The sequence below is a fragment of the Uranotaenia lowii genome, chromosome 3 (assembly GCF_029784155.1).
Source record: "Uranotaenia lowii strain MFRU-FL chromosome 3, ASM2978415v1, whole genome shotgun sequence".
Lineage (NCBI taxonomy): Eukaryota > Metazoa > Arthropoda > Insecta > Diptera > Culicidae > Uranotaenia > Uranotaenia lowii.
In genome coordinates this window covers 167,333,910-167,343,851 of record NC_073693.1, presented here as the reverse complement: position 1 = coordinate 167,343,851, position 9,942 = coordinate 167,333,910, and the positions used below count along the sequence as shown (strand labels likewise).

General features: G+C 35.5%; 1 long non-coding RNA gene across 1 annotated transcript; it reads right to left on the bottom strand.

The window, feature by feature from the left end:
* Positions 1-9,542: 9,542 nt before the first annotated feature.
* Positions 9,543-9,942, bottom strand: LOC129751070 (uncharacterized). The gene is made up of 2 exons (XR_008738586.1): positions 9,811-9,942; positions 9,543-9,747 (listed from the first exon to the last, which is right to left on the bottom strand). It is a non-coding gene; the product is annotated as an uncharacterized LOC129751070 (long non-coding RNA).

The window sequence follows — 9,942 nt, the reverse complement described above, 5'->3', positions numbered from 1 at the left end:
ATTATCTGAAAACACCAGAAATTACCGAAATATTACCTACTCATAGCGACAGAAGCAAACCGTGACATTAAAAACATGAATATCTACAGACACACAACCGGCAACATTTGAAACCGGGTAAGTACGGATGGAAAGGATGAAGATGCCGATGTGAACAAACCTAGGGTGGTTTTGATTGAAGATAAAACATAATTCAGCAATTTTTTTAATAAAGTATCGAAAAAGAAAAAAAAACAAAAACGAGATACAATGAAAAATTTATGAAATCAGAAGTAGTATATAAGTTACTCACTCAAACTTTTTAATATCAAATTAGGCTGGAACAAATATCAATTTCTTCTTCTGTCAACCCCCCCCCCCCCCTTCGAAATTTCCAAAATCCCGAAGGGGGGAATTAATAAAGTTTGAAGTATTTTAAGTAAATTAAAAAAAAATCAAATATCCGAAAGATTACAAGACCAAGAACCAAATTTTGGAAGATGGAGGTTAATTCACGTTTTGTATTCTTGATTTTATTGAATTTTTCCATTAAAAAAATACTTGATTAATAGGTTTTATGCAACAAAATAGTATGTAATTGGGTTGCATACAAGCTTTCGTGCAATTTATTCCAATTTATTAGTTTTTCGCATTATTTTTTATTGTCCCCCCCTCGCGATGTTCCAACTCCGAGTGACAAAAGAAGGATTTGAAATTTGTTCCGGCCTTAGTAGCCTCCTATTTAAGACAAGTTTTGCAAATCCGCTTCTTTCTCCATCTCTTTGTTGGTAACTGGTTTTACCATCTTCCAGAAATTTGGCTTAACAATTTTTCAATTGAGTGGAGTTCTGGCTTTTCGTGATCTAGAGCACCACCTAGACGTTGATTACCGAAAACCAGTTTATGTGTTGTTGTATTTCATAACGCATGATGCCAAATCTACCTGACAGCCAATTATTATTTTATAGATTATTGTTTTTTGTTTGTTTGTTGTTGAATTATAGAGACTTTAAGAGATTATTGTTTTTTCATTCAACACTCAAATATTTTACACTTATGTTCAGTGTTTGAAATATTCTTATTTTTATACATTTTTTTAATATTGTCGCAATTCAAAAGTTTCGAAAACAAGCCCAACCATAACATAAACTGCACCGGTACAACGCAAGTGTGATGCGATCTTTACCGATCATTACCCTCATCTGATTTTGTTTATTTTTATTCAGTCCTACGTTTCTGTCACAGAGTAACAACGTACCTACAGTCAAATAAACCGGCGTCTAACGACAAAACCGATAATCATGCTTGACCGTAGCTACTGCAAACCTTTGCAAAAGAACTGCGCATGCACCAATTCATAAGCGGAAAATGCTAGGCAAGAAGCGTGCCGCCAGAGTGCAGATAAGCCTAGAAGTACCGCCAAAACAATGTTGTTCAAAAAGTGTGACAGTAGGTAGGACGGAAGTTCTAAAATTAGTCGGCTAACTAACGAGACGAATATAGATCTCACGCTTATTGTAGACAACCTTTCGTTGGATTATGATTACTTGATTTTTTTAAAATTAATGCATTGAGACGAATTCTTATTAATACGACACAAAAAGATGTATGTGTATCACGCGATTGATTAGAGGCTATTTATTGTGCGGAATGATCTCTGTTATTTTGTAACGGTGATATTCAATACAAAATCATACCAATTAAGGTACACCGGGGTAAGTGTGGACGGGTTTTCGTATAGTTCAACTTTAAAAAATCATTAAAAAATCAGCAGTGGAGCAATTTTGATAAATTGACGATCAATGTGATGCAGAACACGTTTTTTTACAAAAGCTGAAGAGATGAGCTCGATAGAAGCAAAGCGAAAAAAGTTATCACGCAAATCGTTATGGACGGCTGATGTCCTCACTTACCCCGCTTTATGGGGAAGTGTGGACGGTAGATTTTCCCTTTGATTTCTCAAATTTTCAAAAAATTAGTGTTTTCTTGGTTGAATACGTTACTTTATTGCTTGAACCGTCCAAAATTTTTGAAAAAAGTTCATGATACTATAATTATAGTGTGTAATTTATGTTACAACACACGAGATCCGATTTCGTCAAAAACACAGAACAAATAAGTACTTTACTCAAATTTTCATGATCCGAATGCTTAATATAGCTAAATAATACAACTCGTAAAGAGCCAGCGGCTTCGGCGTAGTGGTTAGAGTTCAAGTCATCTACGCCAAAGTTCATGAGATCGATTCCCGGTCATGGCATACATAGTACACTTTCTGTGGTCTGATGGTTTTAGCATTTGTGAGATGCTAGCCATCATTACTTCGAAAGATGTGCGCTTAGAAAGAGACGAACCAGCCCAAGGCTGAAAGTCTCTATAATAAGAAAAAAAAAAACACAACTCGTAAAGGATGAAGGACAGAAAATTGAAAAAATGTGTAAACATCAAGTCTTTTTAAAGCCGTCCACACTTACCCCAGGTAGGGGTTGGAGACAAAATTTTAGTTTTTTGTAAATAAACTCTTTTTTCATAATTTTTAACCGCCGTTTCTTTTCCTAACTGGTTGTTTGGAATGTAAGGATTGTTTCAATGTAGAGTTTTTCATCGAGAGCCAGCTAGTTTAGGAGAAAATTGCAATTGAAAAAGATGCACATCAACTCGACATCGTAGTTGAAAATAGAAAATTCCGAAAAAGTCGCTGTAAACAACCGTTATTGTCTGAATCGTATCTTTTTCACAGTTATTGGATAGATTACAAGTAAATATAACATTCTGCATCAAAAGTTTGAAAAAATAGTGCACAGTATTGTTTTTATAGCCATCGTCCACACTTACCCCGCGTCCACACTTACCCCGGTGTACCTTACATTTTTTGTCACATTCTACCAAACTAAAATTCAATCCATGAATGCATTTTTTTTTTCAAAACTCACAAAATAAATTCAAATTCTTATCACTAATAATATTTTTGATCAATATATTATATTATACTAAAGAATTTTGATTCAAATTTGTAGGTTTGAAGATTAAAACCAAGGTTTTTTTTAATTTTGAACATTTTTTCAAATTATCGACAATATAAAAAATCACTGTTGAAATTTGATAACTTTCCTGACAAATATCATGTATAAACACTATTAATCATAATTTGAAAACGGTCGGCTCGAAATGATGAAATATCAAGAGCCTTAGTTAAAGGATTTAATTGTTTATAATGAAAATTTTATTGCATATTGCATATTGCATTGAGCACTAACATAAAGAAACGATTTTTATTGTATTGGAAGACCTCTCCCGCTTAACCCGCTCGAGACCGATTGCACAGTATGTGCAAAAAATTGTTTGTGTCGTTGCCAGAACAACCATTCATTGTGAGTTGAATGATACTCGGGAAAATAATATGCTGATACCAATGGAATGCGCAAGGTTTAGGCAAAATGAATTGAAAATTAGTTTTGATGAAAATCAAACAACCTAAAAGTTATATAAGAGTCAAGAACTAAGAATTCAAATGCCGCAAAAAGGGTTCCGTCTCGAATGGGTTAAAAAAACCATATATTATTTTAAACGATGCCTACAAAATTTCAATATAGGAAGGGATCTCATATAAATTCAATGTTAAATATTAGACTAGTCCAATAATATTTAAATTTAAATTTGAAACACAAGAGATCCCAACATAAAATTAGATAATTTAAAAACAATTTATCTAGTTTCGAAAGGTCAATTTTCCTTAATCCGTGGTTCAGGTATTAGCGAAAAGGCGAGTAAAGTCTGTGACATAGTTCTTGTGAGCGACAGACGTGTAGAAGTGAATCTCTGAATTGAGATTCGTAAAATCACGACAATGGCGTGGTTGGTAGAGTAAGCACAAATAGCGCAGATATTTAAGGCTGCTGCTTGTTTTGATTGGCCTTCCGGTGGAATAAGACGTAATTGGCGTTAGGGGTGTAACCATGTGAAAGTTACTGTTCAAGATTAATAGGATTCGTCGCGGTAACGTTAAATGTCGAGGAAGTGCTAGTGATTCGGTGGAGAGTGGAACGGACCAGCCTTTAGACCTCGAATATCCCGGACGCAGCCCAGCAGCATAAAAGTGACAGGCAGGAGCTAGCAGTCGACAGATGGCACCATGGACGTGATATAAAGGAGCAGGGCTGGTGTTAGGAGATGAATGGATCGCAGAGCAGGAAGCAGGAGAAAGGGGCTGCGATGCAGGGAGAGGCGGTCACCGGTCGGGTATGAGGGGCATTGACCTGATACAAAATGTTCATTTCACGGTGCGACTCTGAGGAAGTAAGGTTGAGTGCTTATCGCTTTTTGTAAGCCAAAAATACCATCCCTCAAGCTGTGTAAAGGCATATTAAATGCGCAGCGAGTCTTATATTAAGTCGCATCGTGAACGGAAAAGATAATTGTGCGTGCAAAACCGGCCAGGCAACATGAAAACCCCGCTGAAGCTTGTGATCATACCTGACCTGACGCCATTTTGTTTCCCTCTATTGTGCACCAAGACCCCGAAGTTTTGATCTGGATCTCCGTCGCTGAGACCGCCATAATTCCTGCGAAAACCTACCACCAGTGCCTCCAAGGAACCCACTTACCTCACCGCAGACGTGGGAGTATTCCACACCGCAGTTCCGGAGTCCGGCAACCACGAACCCATCTATGCCACGAATGTGTTTTCGCCTCAATATCCGATGAACCACAGGCAATCCGGCGCTGCAAGGACGATGTGGACTAAGGCCAAAGACCTCAAAGCCGAAGTGTGAGGTAGGAGTTATTTGTGCTAGTCTTGGGGATATTTGGGAAAATAAGTAGACAAGTAGGTAATAAAGGTTGGCGAGCGAAGCTCGAAATTGAATTTGCTAGCTTTTCCTTGTAGCTCGAAATTGACGAAAAGCCGACCCTGAGGCTTATAGAAGGGGGGTCAGCCAAATCACGGTTACAGGAGCGCGGATATTTAAGGTTGCTGCTGCTGATTGTTTTGATTTGGCCTTCCGGTGGAATAAGATGGAAGTGGCGTTAAGCCTATTTCACACTTGGTAACATGAACTGCGATTTTTGTTATGAGACGAACTTTGTTGTCTGTTGTTGTTGGAAACCTGAGACGGTCTCAGTGTCTCCCGAAGAAAATGGGAGACGCTGAGACCGTCTCGAGACGAGCCGTCTCCTAGTGTGAACTAGGCTTTAGAAGCGCAGATTTTTAAGGCTGCTGCTGCTGATTGTTTTCATTTGGCCTTCTGGTGGAATAAGACGGAATTGGCGTTACGAGCGCAGATATTTAAGGCTGCTGCTGATTATGCTCAGTATTTACGATATAAAAATGAGGAAAGAGGTACCATCAAACGGGGCATCATGCAACAGCAGGATTAGATGCAACATTTGTATACCGTAACACTTATTCAATTTTTATTTTATTGTAAGTTACCATTTTGTGATAACAAAATAATGATGGCATAGTTTCTCACATTGTGAGATAGTTTTTTTTTTTAAATTTTTGATTCTTATAAAAAATTTAAGAAATCGAGCAAAAGATGTACAAATTTTTACATTTTTCCTTACCGCAACAAACTTTACCCAGGATGACGGATTGGCTTAATGATATCACCTACAAACATTATATTGCTTTCATTATCATAAACCAACCCTGCAGTGCCCTGTTGGTGTTAAAATGTTTTTTTGACAATCACCCATTTTTTTGAAATAAATATTTTTATAATTCAGTTACCAATCTGGGCTAAAATACATCAAAATGCAAATAAAAGATTCATCGTTTAAATCTCGTCTTCATATGCTGGAAGATGACTGTTTTGAATCACGCCTTTATTAATTGCAAAATTTCATCCATCCAAACACAATTTTTTATGATTTCAGCAATTAGAATTTTTGTAGTGTTTTTACCCCTAAATGTATGCAGTACGAGACCAATGCAAAAAAAAATGACTATTTGACACTCCCATATGCTTTTTCGATGCCTTTTAGGTGACCAGGCATCAGTGTAAAATTTGAGATGGTTTGGTTGATTCATGAGTTAGCGCAATTTTGTACGGAAATTTCTATGGAAATTTGTATGGGAGAAGAGCAGTGTTCGGCATCGCTAACTGAAAAGTTAGCAGCGCTAATTAGATCGCTATCTCGGTCAAAGTTAGCGATCGCTAATTAAAGCCGCTAAATGTTGCGTAAAAGTTATCGATCTATAATAAAGCGCTAATCGCTAATCGATAGTAGAAAGTTTTGAAAAAGATAAGCAAAACACAAATTTTGCAGCCATCTTTAATTATATTATTGACTAGAAAAGTTGTTAAATGATATCAATAGGAGCAGTTTTCGAACTTGTTTTGTAATATTTCTGTATATATCAGTTGCGTCAGTCCACTTTTAGTTTTAGTTAGCGTATTTGGTGGAAAGTAAAAGGAAAAAAATTGGAATCAAAATTTTCAATCAATACTGATGTTATGAAATCGCTTGGTACATCTTTGTACCTAAAAATAATCATTTTTTCGTAGGTGATGGAAAGAATTAGCGAAACATGAGGTATCAAAGAACGAAAGAACATAAGCCGTAAATATCATGAATTTTTCGAAAAAGATACAACGGCTCACCGGCAGGACTTGAACCTGCAATCTCCGCTTCAAGTCCTGCCGGTGAGCCGTTGTATCTTTTTCGAAAAATTCATGATATTTACTGCTTATGTTTTTTCGTTCTTTGATACCTCATGTTTCTCTAATTCATTCCATAACCTACGAAAATGAAATTTTTCAAAATATTCACCCGTTTATTAATTTTTTCACTTCAGTTAATGCAAAGATTCTCTTTAGATTAATGTTTTGTCTTGTCCGAAAAGTTTTTCTCATTTTTTTGACATTAACCTTCCCATGTCGTTCGGGTCAATATGACCCGAAGCGCACATTTAAAATCTCTTTATCATCATTCCAATATACTGAAGAACTTGGAATTTGACAGACCAAGTATGTTCTATGAAAATAATAATCAAATTAACATCAAAAAATTGAAATTTAAGTTTTGAAAATCGGTTCATTGGGAAATGAAATACAGCTAAGCAAAGCAAAAATTGGATATCGTTTTTTTTAAGATAGATTTTTTTTCGACCGGAAGATCTGAGATAGCGGTCAAAACTTTCATTGGACCCCAACATATCTGTACACTGTCGGATAGATGGATTCTTGACGATTTCAAACATCAATGAAAATCTTAAATACAGAAAAGCTGTCAAAAGTTATGAGCATTTTAAAAAGAAAATTGATTTTTCGGACTTTTTACTTTCTGAACCAGTTTCTGATAACTTGGTAATACATATCGACTCTATTTTAAAATTTTGAGTAATAAGAACAAATTACCTACACAATGAATATAATATCATCAAAATCGGTTAACATTTACAGCCAGGAGAACGAAATCAAACTACAACTCATATTTCCCCGAAACGGATATTTTGCGAACGGCATGGGAAGGCACTTATTATGTTCAGGAAATTTCAATTTTTCACAACTTTTTCATTTCTTTTATATTCAAAGAAGGCTTATACTTAAAACATAAATTCAAGTAAAGACAATTAAAAAAGACGCTCATTTCTATGATTCCAGTCAAAATCGAGATCGAATAGCTTCTGAAATAAATTTTAAACGAAAATTTAAATACCTGACCGGGTTCAAAATTTTAAATCAGAATGATGCCGAGTTTATGATCTAAAAGTCTATGGCCAAATTAACACTTCAAAGAGTTAGCGTTCTTCAGTTAGCGGAACTAAAAATTAGCGGAACTTCGTTTTCCGCTAGCTGAAGAAAAATATAGCGAGAAAATTAATTCGCTAACCGAAAGTTAGCGGACTAATTAGCGATTAGCGGATTAGCGTTTTTATGCCGGACACTGGAGAAGAGATTTTGGCATATTAAATCATCCAGAAAATTCAAATAAGCTTGAAATGAAGTTGGTCTTGATTTTTGGTTTTGACTATTCTTAAGCTTCAGTTTTGCTAATATGACAAGCAGTTAAGCATTTCATGAAATAAGTTATAACCATTTCAAAATCAAAAATCTGAATAAATTGAAAAATATTTACAAAAGGTAGACTTTGCTTGCTACACAGAAAAAAATTATGACTATTACGTGTCATTGAAAATGTTTACCTTTAATATAATACATCCTGTAATTTTAAAAACACGTAATTTCCAATGGATTGGTTGAAAAGCAAATGAAAAATCATTTAATATTACAGTAAATGTCCTGTAACAAAAAGGAGCAGGACATGCACTGTAATTTTACAGATCGAAGCATTTATTTTCAAATGAGAGCATTATCTACAGACGCTTTCATACTGCAGGACTGTGAAATTATAGGATGTCAATCACAAGAACAAAATTCATTATTGCTAGCTGATCGATTGTTTGTTTCGTGGTAGTGCTATGGAGACCGACCGGAAATACACCAGCGTAAAAGCATCGCATACGCTTTTGGCCACCAAGCCACAGGAAGCGCAGGTGTAAATAATTCGCATCGTTATCAGCCAGTTAGAACAATGCTCCTGTGGGAATCAGGCATCACCGGCTGATTATTCGTAAGTTCCCATTTTTTATTTTATAATTTTTTTTATTAATTGGATTATGCATGAAATTGCGGATAAATTGTTTAGTTCCATGGTGCTTCCGTGTCCTTTATTTCCAGGGTTATGAAGTGCTACGAATGGCAAATAAAGATTTTCTTTTGTATTTGATGTGAAGCAGTATTTTACAAAACCATATCAAACCAGACCGAACAGGAACCATACTACGATGAATTTAACCCTGCATTCACAAAATTCCAACGTTTGTTTAGGAAGGAACCAAATCATTCTATACTATACTGCAGAACAAAAAAAAAAAACAAAATTCGAAATGAGATCAACTTTGCAAACTGTATGCAAAAGCTTTAGAAGGGGATTTGACATCTACCAAAAAAATCGATACATCACCCAAAAAATCAATTTACAAACACGCCGTAAGTATTCAAAATTTAATTATATAAAAACAGTTCGATTATGCTCATTTAATTAAGATCATATAAAATTCCCACATTAAAAGTCACCTTCGGCTTTTTGCAACAACTAAAATTACGTTCCATCGCTGATTCAATTGCTCTTTCATTGAATTGAATCTCAGTGAAATATGACTTTTTAAGAAATTTCCTAAAAGGCTGCAATATCAGTTCAGCTATTTGTATGGATGAAATTTGGATTTGTATGAAATGAATAACAAAATGCTTCTAAATACTTAAAATACTGGAGACACTCCAAATCAAATCGTTAATGAAAAATGGATCACAATATCTAGGTTCAGCGTGAAAAAGAATCCAAAAGATTTAACATTGTGAAACTGAAGATCGTATCGACACAGAGAATCACCAGGTACCTAGATTTCGGTGATGGCACCGGCCTCTCGCTGGCGCTGGGTGATTATCTGTGTCGATACGATCTGAAGTTTTACAAACATTAACTGATCTTTTAATTTTTTATGCTACAAAATTGACCAAAAAATCGAAAATTTAGTTCAAAGAACGAATACGAAATTAAATTTAAACTATCATATATTTTATGTTCACAATATTAAAAAACACATAGTCACAGCGATATACTTCGCTTACTTTTTCTGCATTAAGCAATGCCTTTAAATAATATTATTTTTTGAAATGCAGAAGTTCATGCACAGCACAGCCCCGGGGGCGGCGTCGAGAATTCCAGTCATCGCAAATTGCACCAAGTTTGTTGCTCCATCTGTAAAGTGAAACAAAAATTTCAATCCATTTGATTAGTTGTCTTCTGAAATATAAAACTTACCAGTATGTAGTTGTATTGGGAGATTCCTTTTACCAGGTTCGGCCCCTCAGTTTCAGTTTTCTGGAAGCCTTGCATTTGATTTTGTACCATTGGGTGTCCACCAGCAACAAGACCTTAAACGGAGCAGCTTAG